General features: G+C 34.8%; 1 long non-coding RNA gene across 1 annotated transcript in view; it reads right to left on the bottom strand.

The window, feature by feature from the left end:
- Positions 1 to 224: 224 nt before the first annotated feature.
- The window catches only part of LOC141421681 (uncharacterized), a 34,046-nt gene continuing 13,576 nt past the window's right edge, over positions 225 to 20,694 (bottom strand). Inside the window, exons 2-5 of the long non-coding RNA XR_012446353.1 lie at positions 17,740 to 17,875; positions 13,272 to 13,396; positions 12,898 to 13,023; positions 225 to 3,433 (exon numbers count right to left, since the gene is read on the bottom strand). This is a non-coding gene — a long non-coding RNA (uncharacterized lncRNA). The remainder of the gene's footprint in view (positions 3,434 to 12,897; positions 13,024 to 13,271; positions 13,397 to 17,739; positions 17,876 to 20,694) is intronic.

The raw sequence follows: 20,694 nt of genomic DNA, 5'->3' as shown, positions 1-20,694 counted from the left end.
GTACCAGCTCTAACCACTATGAGTATCTTTTTTTTTCAGCACTTGGGACCAAACCAAGGGTCATACATGGTAGGCAAAGTGTAGTACCTCTGAACCACAACCTTATTCCAGGTTGTTTTTAAATCTCTATACCATCTTTAAAAAGGGTCTCCAGCCTTAGAATTATGAGATTTAATTACGAGATTTAATTCTTCATGACTAGTCATAATAGGAAGAAAGCACTAACCGTAGGCATATTCAATTCCAGAATATCAATACTTCATTTATATTTCTTGAAGCACAAGCAGATTTTTAGCTTTCACAATTTGTAATTTGAATAACATAAAGACACTCTGGGGTTTTTTCCTCTGGTCTGTCTTTGATATCTCCCCCCAAAGTAATCTAATATTCTTTATTTTAAAATCTTTTTCCAAATATTTTTATTTGTGGGATAAAATACAAATCTCTTCCCTTTATTGAGGGGCTAACTTAATAGATTACTAGAGACAAAAGAAACAAATTATAATTGGCCTTAAACATAAATAGAAGGAATATAGTAAAAGACATAGACTAAGGAGTCTACATTTCTACTGGGTATTTGGATTGTAATTGTTCTTCAGAAAGTTGAAATTTTGAATGTATGTGTGCATGTATGTGTACATAAATAAATGACCCATAAACATAGTACACATATTCCAGGTTGCATAGTAAATAACCAATAAGTGGGTACATGTACATTTTCTGTATACATGAGTTATATGGTTGGATTGTTAGTGCTACGGTCAGTCTTAGTCATGTTAAAATTTGTTATGGTCTTATTGTTCTGAGCTATATATATCTATTTCTACTTCTTTGTTGTGTTCATATTGTTAAATCTGAAATCAAAGTAATTAATTTCACACTTGCCATATAGAACAGCACAATAACCTTGAAATTCAGATAACAAATGGGCCACTTTCTCTGTTGAGACTTTTTACTGCTACATTTGCTCCTGGAGGCATTCTAATACACAGCACTCTGTTTCCTTCACATAAAACTTAGACCTTGACATTCAATTCTATATCCTCCTGGCTTTTCTAGAAGGAGTATTTTATCTTAAGGCCCCTTAGATGAACAAGATAACTTATATTGCTGTACCCCAAACTCTTGAACATTTATACATTTGAAAGATAGCAAAGTTTTCACATAAATTTTTATTGTTGGAAATTCAACTGGTGCTAGATACTGAAACATCTAAAGCTGAAAGTCATATTACTTATCACAAACTTTATAAGGAGTTGAGATAAGTCATCAGGATTGTGAAGGATTTTTTTTTCAGTACCGGTGTTTGAACTCAAGGATTTGTGCTTGTTAGGCAAGCATTCTACCACTTGAACCACACACCCAGTCTCATGAAGGATTTTTCTGTAATGAATAATTATCTTCTTTAAGTCATAAAATTTGTGAATTTTGATTATGCTGATAGCTTAATGGTTATAACTTAAGCCCAAAGGTTGAATCTGTCAGAAATAGTCTGCCCAAATGGTATTGTAACTAAATGACTGGGTCAGTTTTTTTAAGAAACTGGTTTTAAAATAAAAATAAATAAATAAAATGAATAACCAGATCAAATCAGGTCTTTGGCAGTTCATAAGAAACTGATTGGCTGAAAAATTTATTCTTAATTGGAAGTTTTTGTAGATATAACCTCAGGCATATAAAGAAGGCTCAGCTTGTCTTTATTTTTGTTTTGACTCAAAGCTCTGATCTCAAATTTCCACAGGCTTTGTCTTGAATAGTTTTACTGAATCATTTCTCACAGACACTAGCAACTTTGTGTCTCAAACATACCACGTTATTTTCTTCAGAAAAAGTATGAACTTTGTGAGACATGGTCACAAATAAATGAGATGTTCCCTTAAATTGTTTATAATTCAGTAGTGAAGGTAATTTCAAAACAGAATATCCAAAATATTTATTCTTATTTGGAAAAATGGTAGCTAAATTAGAAAAGCACTCAACATCTGGATAGGACTATCTTGAAAGACAAAGTTTGTTTTGTTAGAGAAGCTCTGACATCCTTATTTCAAAACCAAACAGAACAATGCAAAATCAATCACATTTTTTTAATTTCCACATCTGGGTAGATTATTGTGGATTTATAAGAAACTGAAGATAATATGTTTTCTGCATGTAGTTTTGATTAGTCTTTAGGGAGAACTTGGCTTGCTAATTATAGCTTAGCCTCTTGTAAGATAAACTTGCTATAAACTGGAGAGACAATGAAATAGGTTGGTTGAAGAAGGTGAGCAAAAAGATAAGATTGCGCTATGGCAAAGAGCTAGAAGGACCCTACTGCCTCAAATCTGATTCTAGTCTAGGTTTGGGGATAAGTAAAATGTGGGTCCCCAAGAGATTCCTCTTCTTTCCTGGCAGTAGGAAAGAAGAGACTTGTGGAGAGAAGAATTTCTGAGAAAGAAAAAATGTTCATGTGGTATTCCCTGGCACTCACAACAGACAACTGAGTGCTACCAGTATAATAGCTGACTAATATGGATCTGGGAAATCAACTGGCAATTTGTGATTATGGTTAACCTGTCAAGTTCATTTCCAATGGCCTGTTCCTTTATTTTTCCTTTAAGAAAAACAAAAAATAAAATAATTACTGATTTTCCTTTTTACCCAGAACTCAGTGTGGAAATACTGTGGAGAAGGAGCAAATGCATCAACATCACCCAGACATTTCCCGGTGTATTCAAAATGAGAATAAATTCATTTTGCATTTGAAAGGAGAAGCTCAATACTTAAATCAGAGGGCTTGACTATTTCTTCCAATTGTCCCTTTCTCCAAACACTCCCAAGGGTAAGAAAACCTGTAAATGTAATCAAGTCATGCAGGAGTCTGATTCTTCCTCCTTCTGTTGCTTTTTTTGCTGTACATGTTTGCGTTTGAGGAAAACATTATGGAGTTAAGGGAAAAATCCTGATTCAAAGATAACTGAATTGCCTCCTCACACAGTTCATACAAATTCCACTGTTGTTTGTAAAATCTCTTCTTGGGTGCTAAACAGAACATTTCTTTATTTTCGAATCTGCCCTCATATGCAGTGGTGAACAAGCCCCAGGAGAGGTTATCCTAGACTGGGACTCAGCTCTCATGAAGGAGTCAGTTCAGCTTTGATGTCTTAGCAAACAGCTGTTCTTCAAAACTCAAATTCTCCCTGCCCGTCTCCCCAGCTCCACACACACACACACACACACACACACAAATGGTCCAGAAAATACATTAGCTAGGACTTGAACTTTTTTTTGAGAAACGAAACCAAACGTCTTGAAGTGATTCCTCTTGCTCCAGGGTCACATAGAGTCACAACATGGAGCTGTACTGCTTTGGTCTTGCTGAGTTTCTAGATGAGGGGGGACAGAGGAACTGAATGCTGACACTCTTGGCACACAGCAAGTTGGAGTTAAAGATCTGTAAGAGAAGAGAAGGGAAGACCTAGTGGCAATATAAAGATAGGTTAAAAACAGAGTCAGATTACTTAGGACACTCATGGTGGGATATGAGATTTGAAACACCTCTCCCGTTGTATCTGTAAAATCTTCTGAGAACTCAAAATTTATAAACTGCTGAGTATATTTATACATCCTATGAACAATGATCAATTCCCCTGATTCCTTGCCTGAGTACCTGTTTACCAAAACTAAGAAAGATACAGCATGCCTAGAGTAGGAGCCAGCTGGATCTATATAAAAGCGACAGACTTCTCTAATTCATCTACTGCAAATTCTTTTCCTGTAATGTTAAGTACAGCAGAAGCAGATCTAGGTCAATTTAAATGTAAACTTGAGATTCTATAGAACTTAATCTAATTTTATAATTTTAATGGGTTTTTGTCTTAAACTCAATTTTAAATACATTGATATTATTAAAGGTACATAGTAAAGATTACATAGTGAATTCTAGAAGAAAGGTTTGTTCTAAGAAGCAGGTTTGGGCCTGGCATTCAGGAGTATATGCTCTTTGACTGTTATTGGATTCAGCAAGACATTATTGACCTAATCTTTTGAACCTCATTTCTTGTTGCTAAGCAACTCACTTGTTCAGCAGCCAAGTAACATGCTCACTCCCTTCTTCTTTCACAAAAAGTGGAGTAGAGTGTTCTGAATATTCCATTGACGGTCATTCATTTAGTTTAAATGAAAACTAGTTCTAGACATCTTCATTGTTTATCTACTTGATAATATAGAACCTCTTTGAAGCACAATTAAAATATTTGGAACACATGTGCATAAAAATGATGCTGGTTTTATCTGGATGCTTTCTTCCTTTGCTACAGTTTTTGCATCCACTAATTGCCACTTTTTGAGGGCCTGTTTGAAGCACAGATTTATGTATTTGAATCATATACCACAGGTTAAACTGTTAAGGAATAGTGGTCTAAAATGTTCAACAATTATCACCTAACAGGCTTAGCATTGTCAAATTTAACATGACTAGTTATGTGCGACTCAGACTTGTGGATCACTATATGTCAAGTTAAGAAATACACTATGTTCCCATTTATAAAAGGACCTACCAGTCCGGTAGTATATGGAGAAAAGGAAAATAAAGTGTTAAAAGGTCCCATTGGTATCCTAGCAACTTACTGAGGGTCTTGAAACAAGGACTTGTGTGTTGAATCATTTTCAGGAATTTGTAGCAGTGTTGCAATGGGGAAATTTCCAAGCCAGAGTAGAGAGTTGATAATTGTTATTTGCTAGGTGGTTTGTTATCAGTGGGTTAACATTTTCCCTTTTGTTTTCCCCAATGAGCATAAGATTACTAAAGTTTTGACCAGGACTTTTTCTTCAACAAAAACATCTTCCCCCCATAATTAACAAGTAGATGACAAATGTAAAGCATATACTTAATCAAAGCCTGAGCAGTCACATGGGTTACATTGCTTAAACTTTTCACAGTCCTTAAAAATCTATATTATTACTCATTTACATCAGGGGAAATTGATAACCATGAAGATGAAACTATTTATCCTAAATGTGTATCTAGTCACTGACTTAGTTCAGGTAAGAACCCAAATCACTGGTATGCATTAGAGCAATACTGCTGCCTGCTGACCTGCTGCTGCTACAAGAATAAAGATGAATATGGAATTTGCAATATGGATAAGTTCCATTCATCTCTGGGTTTTCAGGTCAGCATAGAGTCTCAGAAAAACTCTGGACTATTAATATACGGTTCCATCACCATACTAAAGGATGTGTGTGCTTTGTTCAAACTTATTCGAAATCAATTCTCAAGGAAAGATTTTATTGCTGCTGCCATCTTTCCTTCCTACCTTCCTTTCTTTCTTTCTCTTTCTCTTCCCCCTCCTCCCTCCCTCTTTCTCTTCCTTCCTCTCCCCTTCCCTCTCCCTTCCCCTACCTTCTCCCTTCTCCTTCCCTCTCCCCTTTTCTTCCCTCCCTTTCCCTTCCCTCCCTCCCTTCCTCTCTCTCTCTCCCTTCCTTTCTTTGTTTTCCAAAGTTTTTCCAAGTTTTTCTCTAACCTGTAAGTTTATCTGATCTACCCAAACAGCAATTAAATTCTTGGTTAGAAATAGTATCTTTTGTTTTGAAAAGAATTGGTTTCAACTATAGTCTTTGAAAATAATGGTCAATTACAATGATTTCGTTTTTGTTTTTATAAATGCACAGATATTTCCTGTCTTGTAAAATCTGGCCTAGGTCAGCAGGTATTGGTAACCTACAAATCACTCCTCAAGATACAGCATAAGAATATCTCTATCTTTGTCTTCCAATTAAGGGTCTCTGCTTACCATCAGTTTGTAATGAACTTGCTCCAAGATAGAAGTGATTAAATTTTTGTCTGACAGATTTCCATTCATTATCTTTTAAATTAGCAGAAGAAGCTCAATGACAGCAACTCATGATCTGAAATCTAGGATGGTTGTTTTTAAGATTAATGTCAGAATCATTATATACTTAGGATAACTCACCTAAATGTGTAACTCAGAGTGAACAGAATTCAGAGCATTATATACCTTTGAAAAAATGGTGTTTTTACATGGCATGACAAATGGGGAATATTTCCAGCTATCACTTCCTCCTTAAGTTTATACTCTATCACAAGCCAATACAAACTGTTTATAAAAATCCAGATGTGCTAATATCTTTTATTTCTCCATATTCTCTTTCTTAAAGTTCAGTCTTTTGAAAATAGTTAAATGGTATATGCAGTATTGATGTTTTTCCATAATGCAACATTAATGTTTTTTTCCAACATGAGATTATTACCAAGAAGAGCAAAAGGCCACAAATTATGCAAATGTTCCTACTGAGATTGAAAAATTTGGCTGCATATAAAAATTGTCATGGGTAATTGCAGCGTCAGAATGAATTGTGGCCTTAAGGCACTTGAACAGAAGGTCTAATGAACCTTCATCTCACAAAATGGGATAGTGTGTGCCTATTAAGTTAAAAACAAAGAATGTACAGCTTGCCACCACAGAGCCACCAGAGTGGCTGGATTATGGGTGGGACATGACCTTGTAGACTACATATGTTACCTTATATCATCACTACCATGAATTTAGAAATAAAAGCTATTTATGTAACATTGAGCAGCCAAGCTCGATTGTAGACAATTGCTTGATACTGGAATCTCTTTCTGCACACACTTAACTAAGAACACATATGTTTACATGCCAAGATTATTTCAAATTTAAATGATACTTATTCTTTTCAAATCATTTTAAAGCTTACATCATTTTGATATCTTGTTATTTAACCTGCTATATGGTTGCTGATGAGATTCTGGTACATGAACACTAAACCACAGCAAACATCAGACATAAACAGACAGAGAGGTTTTACTCCACACCCTAACTTTCACCATCTTTAGAGCTATTGAATCAATGTTTATGCTCATATGATAAAGTTGACTTTGGATGCAATTCCAAACCTTGTGGAAATCTCTTCCTTATTTAACTAGATTGAGCACCAAGCAAAATAACATTTACTGACTGAACAGACTTGAAACAAGAAATTCTAGGGAACTTGCCACGTAGGATTTTAGTTTTGTTATGTGCTATCATCAAGAGAATGAGCACAAGATAGGCCCAAGTCAAATTTCCTTTGCAGATATACTTTGTTTTTTGAAAAATGATTGTCAGGCATAGTTCTACCAATTTTCATCTTTTCTATGTAGATACAGGTGATTTAAAAATTCTTGAAAATGTACTATTTTTGAAGAACGGGTAGAAGAGATCTGTAACTTCAATTCTGTTTTTTATTATGTAGCTCTGCAGGTCTGAAAAAGTAATAATCACTGACAAGCCAATTTAAAAAATAAAATGAAGTAAACACTGAACATCCACATTAAAATTACTGTTGTACTGATTGAAAAACTAACTTTCTTTGCGTGTATGTGTGTGTGTGTGTGTGTGTTGTTTCCATGCATATATATATTACAATCCACATTGGTTCATCTCTACCAGTCAGTCCTCTTTCCTACTCCCAAGTCCCCTTCTCATAGTGACCTTGGCCGGTTTGAGATTACTATATTCAAACTTTCTTACCTAAAATAGTTTTATATCTTTTGAAGTGTGATTCCTTACATTGAAAAAAATTTACAGTGCATTCTAACATTAGACATAGCTTCAATATACCTTTAGCAATCAAAACCAACAGCAGATGAAAAGACAAAAGACAATCTCACTATCATAGAATATAAAAATTGGTAGCAATTGCTAAGAACTGAGATCTTAGTTGCTTAAAATAAAAAACTCAGTTAAAAATGTATTTTCGATAGTTCCAGATGTCAAGAAGTAATTTTTCCAGGGAAAGTTAAGCTGCCTATGGTGTCTATTACATTTTACTGTAACCTATACCTAAGAAAGGAATATTACAATATTAAATATGAGTCTCAGGTAGAATAGCTACGTTATACTTGATTCTATTCTGATAACATCCTTTCAAAGAGTTAAATTCAAGAATTAGCTTGAAGCATTGATTTACCAAGGTTTTTAGAAATGATAATTTGTTGTAATTCTGGGTTTGATTTTATTTCATTGAACCCTATTTTGTTGATGAAGTTTAGAAAACTTACAGTATAGATATTTTCTGGAAGCATAGAGCTAAGACAAGAATGTGTACACATTAGCAGACTGTATTTAACTTTAGATACAAATAGGTATATCATGGTTTTTTTTTATTTTAGGAAGATGGTATACGTTTTAAAGAGATGATGTCAGAGAAGTCTTCAGTACTCTTTTTAAAGATTAGGATGAAAAGTAGGAAAATGTTGAGTCTATCAGAAAGCAATGACAAGGATAGACATAAAAGCTTTGTGTGATTTTTTCACTAGGATCATTTTTACATGTTGTTTTTCATGTCTATATTCTTTTAAAAAAGAAATTCGTATCCTCTTAAAAACTGAAAGGACCATTTCAGTGAGAAGACTGTGAGCTGAGAGCCCTGGTAGTGTATGTAAATCTGTCCATCTTTCCAGCCTCAGGGAACTCACTGCTCATCAGGCTGCTAAACCGTCATGCCTCCCCATGCACTGTCTCCTTCCAATTCAACTGCCGGTAAGGATATTCCTTTTAAAAACATAAGCTAGATGTATATTTTTTCCTGCTAAAATAAGTTAGAAAGAAACCCTAAGAAACTATGGTTTTTGGTATATGGGTAAAAGAAAAGTCTGACATGAATGCTATTTTTCTTCCTGTGAATCACCCAGGTCTAAACATGTAACAACCATAGACTGCAAAAATTCAAGTATAAAAGAAAATGAAGTCAGCATTGAGTAACGTTCTGAGGATCCATATTAAAAATCACATTGTACTGAGCAAAAGCTTGAGTGTTTTTGATGGATCCTTATTGCCTGTAGGATTATATCAAAATCACTTAGCATGGTATAAAAGGGCATTGTGTGATGTGATCCCTACTCACTTCTGCAACATGTTCATTTTTGCCATATTCTTGGAATATTCAGTATTCCATCAAGACAAAATTAATTAAAAGTCACAAAGTAAGCCAGGCAGTGTTCAAATCCCTGTGCTTTTATGAGTACACACTTAGACCTGTTAAACTTCTTCTTAGCTTTCAATATCAGTTTAAATTAGATTATTATTTGTAGTAGACTAGCAACACTGCACTTTAAAACTCTAGGGGCAGCATAAGGTTGCTAAAGTTTTATATAGCAAAGTAAAGTCATTAAAACCAAACACAATATCAAACATAATACAACTAACAAATAAGCCACCAGCAACAACCACATCATTTCATAAAAAGGCATTAATATCAAAAGGAAGAATGTAAATAAACTCAAGAAAAAGAATAATTTAGCCTTGCAAAAATTGTTTTATGTTTCTTTGATTCTCACTTTAGACTGGCTCTAGTCTACAAAGCTTTATTAAAAAATATTTCCTCTGGCAGATTCAAATTAGGGTAACTGCTTTCTACACCATGAAATTATTACAGATACCGTTCTGTACTGCAGGTTATTTATTTTTTTTGATGTGTGTTCCATGCTTTTTTGACTTTTACAAAATAAATTATTAATGACATAAACTAAGTCATATTCATCTTAATATGAGCTGCACGAGTGGAATAACTAGAGTATGGTATGAACACAGTGTTGACTGTACGAATGGAAGAATTAATAAAAGAAGACAATACATGCCATGGTTAGACAGCCTCAGTTGTTAGAAAAGTCTCTCACACTGAATTGAAATTCTGCTCTAGATTTCCCACTTCTGCTGCAAAGAACAACTCTATTCCTACTCCCAAATAGCAAGCCTTCAAATATTTCACAAAGATCTTTTCTTGTTCAGACCATATAAGGCCAGTTCCTTAAAATATTCCTGGTAGGAAAATGTTTGGACACATCCCAATTCTCTGTTCCTTCTTTTTCAAAGCAATCAAGTTTCTTTTAAATTACGGAAATATTGCAGAGACATTGTGTAAATAGATTTTGATTTAGAAAGGCATGGGTTCCAGTACTTGCTTGGCCACTAACAAGTTAGAAGACCTCTCTGAGATGATTGATTATATTTTTCTGAGATTTGATGTCATCATGTGCAAAATTATGATGATAATAATTGCAAATAATTTACACAGAATCTTAGCAAACTTGAGAATACAGTTCAATACAAGAAAGATCAATACATTTGATTAGGATGGCTAATGTTTTGTGCTCTCTTCTATTGCTGGATGACATTAGATTTGTAATCATGTTCATGGTTTTGTGTGTTTTTAAAAATGCAAAATGCTATGCATTCTTCTGTAAGTTTGGGCAATAATTTTTATGTAAAAATATCCTTTGTTTATTCATATCTAAGTATAAAAGTGAAACAAATTGGCTCTATTAAATTTGGAAAACACATGAAAGCCTGATAAGGAAAAATAAATGTCACCTGATTTATATTTATATAACTGGCGATAATGATAACTATCTTGAGGATACTATAAAGATAAGATTTAATACATATAACAGCAGCTGTTGACCAAACTGGCTGTAAGTATAAAACGCATTTGCTAATATTTGACCATATAGACATCACAATTAATATCATTATTTTCCTAAGCCAACACAAACTTTTAAAAAATGAAATTGAATCATTGCTTTGTATTTTGTGTGGTTGGCTTTTAAATATATATTGTAAATTTTTCTTTTGCAATTGTATTTAACTTTTCATGCTGCAGAGCAAATTCCTACAAGCTAGTGGCTTAACAGAACATACATTTATTGTCTCAAAATTTTCATGGATCCGGAGACCAGGCTCTGAATTATTGGGTTTTCTTCCCCTGGAATCAGGCTGAAATCTTTGAACTACCTGGACCATGTTCTCAGCTAGACTTCAGTTTCTTCTTCTAGGCTCATTCCGATTATTAGAAATTGGTTTCTTGCAGTTAAGGGAGGGGTCCCCATTTTCTTGCTAACTGCGGGCTGGGGAAGTCATGTCAGCTCCCTCAGGTCTTAGCTACTTATCTACCTCTGCCAGCTTTCTTCTTACAAGTCAGCACATTGATACATCTGATGTTTTGTATTTCTTCTTTCAAGAAGTATCCTGTCCTTCTTAAGAATTCAATTGATTAGGTCAGGTCCACTCATGATAATTCTCCTTTTTGATTTCCTCAGAATCAATTGACTTGAGACCTTGATTATATTTGTTAAGTTCCCTGACCTTGGTCACATAAAAAAACCAAATCACAGAAGTGAAATCTATCATATGCACAAGCCCAGGCAACAATCAAGAGGAAGGGATTGTAAAGGGTTTATTCCTAGGGAAAGGGTAAGATTTGGAAATCCCCAGGATCATCTGATTTCCTTTTCTTTTTTATTTCTTTTATTTGTTTTGTTTTATTTTGTTTTGAGGAACATGTATGAATTCTGTCCACCACCATTTTTAATGTAGTTTGAAAAATATTTTAATACTTTTGGTCATATATTTGTGATTATCTACCTGTCAGGCACAGGTAGATAGTGTCCCTTACATTAGGAAAGGCTCAATGAGTTCTTTTGGGTAATGAATTGTCTTCTGGGTGTAAGTTTTAAGAACTCATAAGGAATTTAACAATTCTCTTTCTAACTGAGTAACTGAGAAGGGGCTGATTTGTTCTAAACCTAAGTGACTTCTGTTACCAACGTATGACATATGACCACAGGCTACATGAGCAAGAAATAACTTTTGTTGTTTCAAACATTACATTTTTATGTTATTAGAACAGGAAAATTTCTCTTCTCATCTAGGATACACCAATTTTTTTTAAAACTAAAAGTAGACTCTTAGTATATATTCTTAATTCACTGTGTTGGTTTTGGTCTAACTTTCCATCCTGTCAAAATACTGGTTCTTTCCCCAAAACTTATGCTTCTCAAGTCCTTCCTCATAACATGCATACTTGAACTTGAATATGATAGTTATGTTCTGTTCTCCAATATCAAATTTCTTTCATCAGCATTTCAACATAGTCAATTAAGTCAAGATCAAGATAGTATTAATGTAATTACAAAAATGTATTTGTTCCCCTACCTGTCCCTTTTTTATATATAAGAACCATACATTTATGGCAATCAGCAATATGAGATCCCAACAAACATATGAATAGAAAGCATAACCTAGGTTTCACCTACACTGATTGCACCATTTGGTTATGCACAGCATTTAACTGTATGTTCAAATTTGCCCTGGGGAGTCTTAGTTTACTCCTTTTGCCTCAATGTAAGAGATGGGATATTCCTTTTTCTCAGGATACAAGTGTTTCTGCCTTTCAGGTCTTTAAATTCTGACTGAGAATTATGCCATCAGTTCCTGCAGGTTTTAGATTTTTGGACAATATTGGCCTTCTTCATCTTCAGTTTGCAGAGGGTAGCTGATGGTACTTCTCAGCCTCGACTATGTGAGCCAAATGTCTAAATCTCTGTCTCTCTCTTTTTCTCTCTCCTCCTTCTTTTTCTTGTTCTTCTTCTTCTTCTCCTTCTTCTTCTTCTTTCTCCTCCTACTCCTCCTCCTCCTTCTTCTTCTCTTTCTCCTTCTTCTTTCTTCTTCTTCTACCTATTATTTATCTACTAGTCAATCATCTTCCTCTCTATGAAACATATATCTTATTGATGCTATTTCACTGGGTTACCTTGATAATATAAATATCAAAAAAGGAAGCAGAATTTAATATCTAAAAATTCTCATCTATTCATATTGAAAACAGAGAACATGAAGGGTATGACCAATGATCATCTGATATAGAAGTTAATCAACACTTTAACAAAGCCAGGACCTATTATTCAAAAATGTGGATGAATGGTAATTCAGATATCAACAGGGCTGCAACTCCATCACCTCCTCATCACAGAGTATAAGAGCCTGGATGGCAGAGCCATTGCAAAAAATCTGAACATAGCAAAGAGGCTGCAGTGTTTGAGAGAACTCAGCGCACCTGGTCTGGCAGTACATCATATCTTTAGCCATGCTCCTTGAATTCCACTGTACACATGTCTCCTTGGTTACTGTAGGTACATCTGTAGCAGACTCCCATGTGGCTTAGGCTATAGTGGCTTCGTCTCTAGAAGGCACAGAGAGAAAGTTTTTTCAGAGTCCATGAAACACCATTCAGCAAACATTCAAAGTGCAGGAGCTTGGGGCCATAATTGCCTCTACTTAGCTTTTGAAGAATAAAACTGCTCAAATCCTGGAGTACACCATCAAGGCAGTGAACCACCAGAGGACTGAGGATACCCTGGTGATCCCAGGCCAGCAGAGCTACTGGCATATGGTTTTCATGCAGGAGAGCTTTGGGCATACTTCACCAACCCATGAGAGCTGCTGTGTGGGCAGGGCATCCCAGAGACATGGGGCCCAAAACCTCCATGGCAAAGCTCAGGAGCAGGACATCTGACTTGATGGACCTGGAAGACAAGACCTCCACTCCAGCGGGCCTGAAAGGAATAGGATCATGCTAAAATTATTCTTAAGCCCCAACATTTAATATTGTTTGCCTATTAAGTGTAGTTGGATTTTGGATTTGTTTGGAATTTGTTATTCATTTCTTCCTTCATATTTTCCATTTCTGAATGGAAATGTCTATCCTATGCCATTCCACCATTGTATTTTGGAAGCATATAATATGTTTGATTTCACAAGTTCATATGCCTCAGAAAAATAATACCTTGGAGACTCACCCATATCTGGTATAGATGATCTTTAGATAAGACTTTGTACTTAGACTTTAACATTTATACTGGAATAAAATTAAGAATTTGTGGGCTGTTAGGATGGAATGAATGCATTTTGCATGCAAGAGCTATATAAATTTTGCAGGACTCAAAATGGAATGCTATGATCTGAATATTTCTGTCCCCACAAATTCACATGTTGAAACTCTAGCCTCTGAGCGATGGAATTAAGAACTAGGTGATTAGGTCATATGGTAGAGCCCTATGGAAGACCACAGGTAGCTAACTTCACCTTTTATCATATGTATTCACAGTTAGAAAACAGTTGTCTAGGAGCTAGGAAGTAGGCTTTCACCAGACATTGAATCTAATGGAGATTTGATTTTAGACTTCCCAGGTTGTAGAAGTGTGAGAAATAAATTTCTGCTGTTTATCAGTCTAGGGTATTTTTTTATAGCAGTAAGAACAGACTAAGACAAGGTTCAACAAATGCTGCCCCATCCCTGCTCCCCAAGTGTGAAACAAGCAGAGAAAAAAACTGGAATTTACAAATCTTATAACGAATAATTTACGATGTAAAGTAAAAAATAGGGAAAGGTCATTAGATTATTTTGTCAGTAGGACCACGTTCTTGTGTTTTTCATTCAGTTGAAGATATGCCAGAAAAACAAACAACACTTTTTTGCATATCTTGAGTAATACCTAGTAACCAAAAAAAAAAAAATCCTGCAAAATTTACCATCCCAGATTTCTAGGAGAATTGCAACATCATTGTCACCTCTCAGTTCAGACATACCCATATACGACAGTCCCAAAGTTGTTCATAAATTTCAGATATTTTGCTCAAATAAAGATTACTGATTAAGATGATCTAGGAATCATATTTAAAAATTTTTACATTGTGTTTTCTAATGCATCAGATTGTTGTATGAATTTAAAAATAATGTGATAAAATACATGAAAATACCTCTCACAGGACATAATAGACATATAGGACATTTTCTGTTATATGCATTTTTTATTAATTAAAAGAACAGTTTTGAGGTAGGGAATGAGCTCATGACTAGTAATTCCCTGATGAACATTGATAAGTCATAGACACAAGAAAGGGGGAGAGTGGCCTTTAGTACTGCCATGGTATATTTTCTGTCTGTCAATAATTTATGTTTATCATATGTATCTAGCTATTTTTATAGTATTTTTACTCTCAAGCACATTGTTGTCATTGTTAATATTATTGGATTTAAAAAGTTTTAGCTTTTGTATTTCATTTGAATAATGTTAATTTATCATGAAAGGAACTATATTTTGTTTCTTTTTCACTTAAAGATTTTTTTACTCCTGCAACTACCAATTGGATGTAATTTATTTCATAAGATTTTTGGTATGTGAATTTTTTAATATGACATAGGAAAGAATGATTGGCCATGAGCTATTAAATCTTTGTCTGTGTTGTTTCAGTCAACATGTTCAAATTTGATCTGCTTGAGTTGAGTCCAAAAATGTTGTTCTTGACCAAGATGTTGCTGGATTTAAAAAACGGATATTTCTTATTCACTAAGAAGAGGAAAAATCTACTGGCAAAATTATGACATAGGTAAAGCTTGTCTTTGGAATTCTCCACTTCTGTTTTGGTTCCCTCCTTAACAACAACCCCAAACTTGTTTATAAACTTCTTCCAGTCCCTTATTCCCATCCTTAGCCTCAGTGCTTTCATGATGTAACTGAGAAAATTCATTTTCTCAGTGTATATATATGCATATATATATACACATATATGCATATATACACATGTAGAGATTTCTATCTATCAAGTATCTATCTATCATCAATTTATCTGTTTCTATTTATCATCTATCTGTCTCTATTTATCTATCATCTATCTTACTATCTATCTATCTATCGGTCTTCTATCTACCAATCATCTATCTATCTGTCTTCTATCTACCAATCATCTATCTATCCATCCAGCTGTCTATCTCACCTGTTTTCAAGATTGACTATATAACTGCAAGAATAAGTAAAATCTTTTAACTTGATATTCAGGGAATATATTTGACCATCTGTCCTTCTCTTCAATCACTTTCAAAATTAAAGCTTTTGCTCCAAGAACTTTATAGTGCTTTGTGTTTAGTTCACACTTTCTTATCACTATTCTTTCTTGAATTTCTTCTTTCCCCAGTGACCATCTATCTCTATTCCATCTATTTAAATCTTTCTCATTGTTTAATATTCAGATGGGGCCTTTTTAAATACCAATCAAGTATTCAATGAATTCATCACTTTGATTAAAATTCTGAGAGACATAGTGAATTATATTAGTGGGTCTAAAGAAAAAGTGAAATAATGAAGGAGAAGAAGAATAAAAATGATATATAGGATTGAGTGGATTGTCAGACAGAGTAACAGCATTCCATGGATATTCACCTTGCAATCCTTGGAACTTGTGGATATATTAGGTCATATGTAAAAGGGAAATTAATGTTGCAGATAGAGTGGATCAAGACAGAGATTGTCTTGCTTTATCTGGTTGTGTCTAGTGAAATACAAATGGTCCTTAAATGATTGAATAGGAGGACAGAAAATTTCAAACAAGAGAGATAGCATTGTGAGCAAGACTTAAACAGCCGGCTATTTCAGGCTTTGAAGATAGAAGGGATCTTCCAGCCAATAAATGCAGGCAGCTAGTCTTCCTGAGAGACTCCAGAAAGGAATGCAACCCTACTAACAATTTTATTTTAAATGAGTGGGCCAGTTTTTTTTTTTTTTTTTTTTGTGAGACTCATTTTATGCTTTTTTTTTTTCTTTCTTTCTTTTTTTGTAGGGGGAACTGGGGTTTGAACTCAGGGTTTTGTACATGCTAAGCAGACCCTCTATTACTTAAGCCTTGACTCCAGCCCTTATTGCTCTAGCTATTTTTGGAACTAGGGTCTTACTTTTTGCCCAGGTTGCCTGGACCCAGATCTTGATATTTTATGCTCCCTGCCATTGCTGGGATGATAGGCATCAGGCATGTACCACCATGCCCTGCTTTCTTCTGTTACGATGGAGTCTTAGAAATTTTTTGCCTGGGTTGGCCTTGAACCATGATCCTCCAAATCTTAGCCTCTTTGTACTTTTGACTTATCAAACTCTAACATAATATATTTGTGTTGTTTTGACCATAGGTTTGTGTTAGTTTGTTATAGCAGTGATGGGAAACTGATACAAGGGTAGTCATAGAATCAGTAATGAAGTAAGATAATGACAGATGAGTGTAAGAATGATTGAGAGTTTGGAAAGTATCTCATATTTGAATAATTTGAAGAAAGAATATTTATTTGGGAAATGGTAAATTAAGTTTTATTTGTAACAATTACATTTATGTATTTCATAGACGTGGAAATAATTTAGTTCCTGATGTCTAATACTTTATTTAATTATTTAATATTTTAATCCTAGGCTAGGATCTTAATTCTCATTGAATCTTCAGAGTAATCATATGATCTGAATACACCTATCATTTTCATAGACAATTAATTAATTAAAAAATAAAGAATTAAATAAATTTCCCAAGATCTATGTCTGCCAAAAGTAAGGTGGAATTTGAACAGACTGATTCTCAAATCTCCATATTTCCTAGTATGTTATCCTGAAAAAGGAAACCCACTTATCATGTGAGATTTCAAGGGGAAAACAGGATCTGAGAAGTGGAAGTTGCAGTGATTTATACTAGTTCTCATGAGTACAGATCTTGTAAAGTTCAGTGTTGTCGATAGTTAATTTGCTTGAGATGGATACAGATTGATTTGGTTGAGAAATAGTAGGGACATAGTTGAACAAAGGCAGGGATTTATTGCTAGAGAAGAAATCAACTCTGTTCTGAGTAAAAAAAAACTCGAAAGTGGGGAAGTTAAGTAGTGAAAATGCTTGAGTCCCTGAATAAGAAAAAAGTAATGAGGAAAGATTTTAGGTGATTTATATCCTTGTGTTGTCTGTCTAACAGAACAGTGTGTCTGAAAGAGAGTGAAACCCTGATAAGGAAAAAAAAAAAAACTATAGTGAGCTAGGTTAGTAGATTTCTCTTATTCATATGTAACCATTCAAGGAATAATTCCGCTATATACCTTAAGCTGGAAGCACAAAAGCTTAGTTTACACTGAAGCTTCAGCCTGGAAGGAGCTTCAGGTCAAAGGAGCTGGTTTCATCTTGAATGCTGAATAGGAACTCTGTAATTTGCAGTGCTTATATTGGAAAAGATAGCTGTAAATAAAGAATAAGGAACAACACCTTAAACAACAAAATCAATTAAAATTACTTCCACCCCATAGCTTTCATAGACTGCATGAAACATGCATAAAGTTTATTGACTCTGGAAATCGACATCTTCCTGGATGGAGCAAAGTAAATGATTTTTCCATTTCAGCATCTTCATTTCATTTTGGCTAGAATCTCCACTAAGAGGCTTTATCTTCCCTTTTATTTAGAAACCTCACATGTGCTGTTTAAGTATCATGCAAGAGTAATTTTTATGTTAATACCTTCCAAATACTATATGGACTAAGTTTATAAGATTTGATTTTTATTCTCATATCAAATAATAAATTTACCCAATAGTATCCGCAGGATGCAGCTAAGTATTTTATTTGATAGATTATTTTCACTTGGAGAATTATCCATACATTTTAAAATACCTTGTAACTAAAACTGAGTACACACAATTCAAGGCTCATGGAACAGGGAAGATAAATCTATTTTTTTAAAACAAAGTTCTCCTGGGGAAACTACTTTTGCATGTGGCTTCAAATTATGAGAAATTTTCCCTTAGCCTGTTCTTATAAACTTATATTTTTTAAAGTCATAAGATAAATTTAACCTCTTAATTGATCACAGGTATAGCTAATATAAATGTTAGCATTGCTCTTTTTTTTTCTTCTTTCATCCACTTACATTTGACAGATGGCTCACTTCATAAAAGCATTTAAATATTGGTTCCCCAGTACCACCAAAAGTTTTTGCCTGTTCTGTGTTGTTCTTAATTTCACTTACAGTATCACTACCGTTCTTCCAAGGCACTACTTTCTCTATTAGTTTTTATTTTATTTATTATTTTTTATTGTTTTATTATTCATATGTGCATACAAGGCTTGGGTCATTTCTCCCTCCTGCCCCCACCTCCTTCCTTACCACCCACTCCACCCCCTCCCTCTCCCCCCCACCCCCTCAATACCTGGCAGAAACTATTTTGCCCTTATCTCTAATTTTGTTGTAGAGAGAGTATAAGCAATAATAGGAAGGAACAAGGGTTTTTGCTGGTTGAGATAAGGATAGCTATACAGAGCATTGACTCACATTGATTTCCTGTGCGTGTGTGTTACCTTCTAGGTTAATTCTTTTTGATCTCACCTTTTCTCTAGTTCCTGGTCCCCTTTTCCTATTGGCCTCAGTTGCTTTTAAGGTATCTGCTTTAGTTTCTCTGTGTTAAGTGCAACAAATGCTAGCTAAATTTTTAGGTGTCTTACCTATTCTCACCCCTCCCTTGTGTGCTAAAGCTTTTATCATGTGCTCAAAGTCCAATCCCATTGTTGTGTTTGCCCTTGATCTAATGTCCGCATATGAGGGAGAACATACGATTTTTGGCCTTTTGGGCCAGGCTAACCTCACTCAGAATGATGTTCTCCAATTCCATCCATTTACCAGCAAATGATAACATTTCATTCTTCTTCATGGTTGCATAAAATTCCATTGTGTGTAGATACCACATTTTCTTAATCCATTCGTTGGTGGTGGGGCATCTTGGCTGTTTCCATAACTTGGCTATTGTGAATAGTGCCGCAATGAACATGGGTGTGCAGGTGCCTCTGGAGTAACCTGTGTCACAGTCTTTGGGGTATATCCCCAAGAGTGGTATGGCTGGATCAAATGGTAGATCAATGTTTAGCTTTTTGAGTAGCCTCCAAATTTTTATCCAGAGTGGTTGTACTAGTTTACATTCCCACTAACAGTGTAAGAGGGTTCCTTTTTCCCCCTGCATCCTTGCCAACACCTGTTGTTGGTGGTGTTGCTGATGATGGCTATTCTAACAGGGGTGAGGTGGAATCTTAGTGTGGTTTTAATTTGCATTTTCTTTATGGCTAGAGATGGTGAGCATTTTTTCATGTGTTTTTTGGCCATTTGAATTTCTTCTTTTGAGAAAGTTCTGTTTAGTTCACTTGCCCATTTCTTTATTGGTTCATTAGTTTTGGGAGAATAGCATTGCTCTTAAACTTCTAGGAACAATAGCTCTTTACTTAGGTATAAATAAAACTGTAAGGGAATTAATTTTCTTTGTACCTCAGAATTATTTCATTGTCCTAAAGGTAAAATGAGAAAGAAAGCCAAAGTCACTTATTTTACTTGTCTGATCTCCTTTTGTGACACATTGTGAAAAGGGTCTGTCTCATTCTCTTCCTCAGATTCTCGCAAATTGGTGTTACTCTTTGCTAAAAACCTCACGAGTTTTCTGCTCTACTATGTATTCATAGTTATTGAATGACTTTATTCAAAGTCATGGTCATTAAGACCATGCTTGTGATGAGAATGATCTTGGCTGGGTACCATGATTCATGTCTCTAAACTTAGCTTCTTGTTAGGTGAAGATTGGGAGCATGATGGTTCTAGAATAGCCTGGACAAAAAGTTAGTGAAACCCTGTCCAATTAGTAAGCCAGGTGTGGTGATGCCAACTGTAATCTTAGCTACATGGGAGGTAAAATTAGAAAGATCATGGTATGAGGCTGACCCTAGGCAAAAACAGGAGATCTCATCTGAAAAACAGCTAAAACAAAAATTGTCTGGGGACATGGCTCAAATGTTAGGGCACCTGCCTAGCAAGCATGAGGCTCTGAGTTTAAGCCCCAATACTACCAAAAATAAAAATAAAAGGTCTTAACTATATAGTTCCAATACATGATATACATTTGGACCATGAAAGGTACCCAATGAATATATGTTGAATGAAGATTGAAAAAAGAGATTTTTTTAAAGCTGGCCTACAGCTTCAGTGTGTTTGCAAAAATTGATCTATTTGACAGAAAATTGGGT

Source organism: Castor canadensis, chromosome 3 (assembly GCF_047511655.1).
Source record: "Castor canadensis chromosome 3, mCasCan1.hap1v2, whole genome shotgun sequence".
In the NCBI taxonomy this organism is placed as follows: Eukaryota; Metazoa; Chordata; class Mammalia; order Rodentia; family Castoridae; genus Castor; species Castor canadensis.
This window is presented reverse-complemented; position numbering and strand designations above follow the sequence as displayed.